Consider the following 3,461-nt stretch of genomic DNA (forward strand, 5'->3'; position numbering starts at 1 on the left):
TGCATAATACCAACCTCAAGCACTTGTGAGCACAGCGTCACAATGGATAATGCGCTTGGTTACGGTCCAGAGATTGTAGTTCAGGTTTCGACTTGGTTCAAGAGCAAAACTGGCAGGTTTCAAATTCACATACAAGCTAATCTCCCGCACAATGTAGCACATACATCGGGCCAGTGGTACATGGATAACGTGCCTAACTACAGATCTGCTGTGTGGAGTTTCGATTCCAACCTGGCTTGCGGGCAGTGCTGACTTTATTGCACTTATAACTGATTGTTCTGAAGCCGAAATGAGGTTTGCACCTTGAACTGCATGGACAAGAGTCCCTTCACTAAATGCCCCTGCGAACGTCAGAGTCAATATCCCAGAGTCATCACTGGAGGGGAAGCTCAATTCTTCACTCACGTTGCCCTTTACACCTGCCAACTTTCCGAGATTCACTGTGGCACCTGCGATTGTGAAGGAAACAAGACACAGAGCCAAGTCTATGCTTTGACAATTTTGGGAAACCCTTTAGGAAGCGGAATCAGAGGAGAATGGCGAGTGAACTGTCTGAATGAGCAGAGACTGCCGAGTGACCGTCCCCCTTCTTTCAGTGGCTGGGACATCGTCTCTCATTTCTCGACGTCATTAATTGATCCGAGGTACTAAAAGCACTCCCCTTGCAGGGGGTCTGCTTTTGCTGACGTCGCTGTCAGGATCAAAACAAACCCCAACTCCCGGACTGAGAATCAAAGCCGGGTCACAGCGAAGGAAGCGAAAAAAATGGAACTGCTGGCCCACCATGGACAGCTACACGAATACCACGTAGGTGAAGAATGACAGCCCTCAAGGTCGTTGTACATGCTTTCGTCAGATGCAATCGCTTGACTATCTTTATTCACTTTCATCACTTGGCCTTGTATGCATTAACAACTCAAGTTCAGATCCGTGTATTTCTGAAGGTTATGTGGGTTCTCCTCTGCGCATCGCTTCAGATAGTGAATCCTGATTCAACCATCCGCTTGCTGATGAGATTTTTCGGCATATCTCCTCAATCCTTTCCACCTCTTAACTTCAATCTTCGCCCCTGTTGATCGGTCAAGAGGAAACGTTTCTTTTAGTCTGCATTGTCCATGTCGCTCATTATTTAGTGCATATGAAACATGTATCCTCTGCCTGAAGAAAACAACCCCAGTCAAAACAATCTGTCTTCATAACCTAAACTTTTCAACTTGGTAAATTTCTGCACGGATTCCAGTGGGATCACATGACTACTGTAATGTGAATTGCAGAACTGCAGGCAATATTTCGGGGGAGCCGAATGAGCAAATGAAATAAATGACTGGAGAAAGCCACAGAAACTTCTCTTTTCCAATAAAACATCTTTTGCTCAATCCTGCGCTGTGCACGTACCCTGAGCCCGATGTTCCAGTGATCTCCTGTCCGTGTCAGTAAAAGCTGCTCCACGAGGATTAATTACAGAACAGCTGCATCTAAATGGATTGAATTGCTTGAAGATGCCGACCATGGGATTGAGCACTTTCACCCAAAACAGTGACCGCAGTAGTACAGAATTAACAGTGTAAATGTGAGTATTATATTGAGCAATACCTCAGTGAAATGGGAGGGTGGACGTTTAGGCGAGTTAGTTCTTGTAGGAGGGTTATGATATGTGAAACGCAAAGATGTGAGATAGCGGTGTTTGAAGAAGGAAACCTATCACCACGTAGGGTATTTTTATGTAAAACATAGATTGATTTTCTCAGCGTTTGCTAAGCACATATTACATGGAGTAAAACGGGAAAAATGCCGATTGCTGTGACAGTGATTCGAGCAGAACTTGCTGTTGACAATGCCAAGGAAGAACCATTTCATGATCCTGGCGCCACATGGAAAAGCACGATGCAAAAAGCAATAAGGATCGTGGCAGAGGTTATGCCAAGAACAGAACCACACGCACAAAGGAATACTTGTCAAACAGTGACTGAGATGTGGGAACTCATATTCGGTTGAATATATAGCTTCTATATCCGGAGAGACTGTAGAGTTTGCAACACTGAGGTTGTAGGATGTTAAGTTTGCGAGATATCTACAAAACTTCAAAGGGTCATGGGATACTGCAGGGTATTGCTGAAATGTATTTCTCAATAACACTGTATTTTAACATCGGTTACTTCACCAATTTCCTCACTTCTTGATGTAATCATATAATGGCATGCCATATAATCCCAGCTCAAGGGCGTGGAATCAGAGAAATTGATTTGCAGTGCACCCAAAACTAATTGGAAATGGTAATGGCGTTCAGCGCGAGTATGTGGCTTCGAAAATGCAATCGGTGAGCGTAATGCCATTCTCTGATGATACAGAGGCACGTGAAATATCGAGGCTAAATGCTCTCGCCTTAACGACAGCGGCTTCAATTCCCACGCATCAAGAAGCAGTGGACATCATGCTGGGAGCTCCAATTTCACCTGCAAGAACTTGTATTGACATGGAACACGGAACTTTGGGACATCAGCTGGTCGAATAGATGGTCAACCATTTTAATCTTAAGTAAGTAGTTTTCAGCAGGATACTTGTTTGTGGATTGAAAGAATATCTACAACTGGGACAGTCTAAATTACAAAGAAGAATTCTGCAAAGAGTCAATTTTTGGAGAAGCATCTGTGCAGAGTGATGCAGAGGAATGTTTACGTCATCTGCCGTTCTTATATGTTTGACTTTGCACTGGATTAATTTCCATGAAGTAATGTTTTTGCTCGGTTCACTGTATTCACTTTCCTGCATACTCGCAAAAGTCGTTACTGTACTCGAAACCTCTGAAAGTTAACTGGTATATACAATGTGGTGATGAGGCTCACATTCACGTCAGTTATGCTGAAAAAGTGGATTCGAAATTCATTCGGTCAGCAGTGATTCCATTAAATGACTGAGCAGACAGAATGTGAATGGAACTTCATGAGGACATGTGTTTTTTTTTTAAATTCGCTGCTTTGAAAGGTGATGAAGATTAGACTGAAGCGGTGACAGTGATTATCTTTATTGCTTGTTCAACTGGCGAACATGACTGCTATTAACCGTGTCTGTATTAACATCACGGATCTTAAGGCAGTGCTTGTGCATCGGGCCAGTGGCGCAATGGATAACGCGCCTGACTACGGGTCAGGAGACTGTAGGTTCGAATCCTACCTGGCTCGCAGGCTGGGCAGACTTTGATCCCGCTTAAAAACTGATTTTTCTGAAGCTGAAATAAATCCACTGATTGAATAACTGTTGCTCCTGGGAATGCTCGGCTTTGAGCATTTATGAAACTCTTTGGCCAGTGGAATCAGAGAAGAATGAAGGGTTAACTGTCCAACTGATCTTTACAGAGAGTGAGTTCCAGAGTCTCCCACCCGCTGACTGATAAAGTTTTCCTACCAGTCTATTCAAAGCTTTCTGCATCTTATCTTATTTCTACAAACCCTGGTGATCGATCA

The 3,461-nt window shown here is 43.7% G+C and overlaps 1 non-coding gene across 1 annotated transcript; it reads left to right on the plus strand.

Annotated features, from left to right (window-relative positions):
• Positions 1-3,106: 3,106 nt before the first annotated feature.
• On the plus strand, positions 3,107-3,179 carry trnar-acg (transfer RNA arginine (anticodon ACG)). The gene has a single exon. It is a non-coding gene; the product is annotated as a tRNA-Arg (tRNA).
• Positions 3,180-3,461: the final 282 nt, after the last annotated feature.

Source organism: Chiloscyllium plagiosum, unplaced genomic scaffold, assembly GCF_037043375.1.
Source record: "Chiloscyllium plagiosum isolate Xiang-an unplaced genomic scaffold, Cpla_swu_hap1 HiC_scaffold_51, whole genome shotgun sequence".
NCBI classification, from domain to species: Eukaryota; Metazoa; Chordata; class Chondrichthyes; order Orectolobiformes; family Hemiscylliidae; genus Chiloscyllium; species Chiloscyllium plagiosum.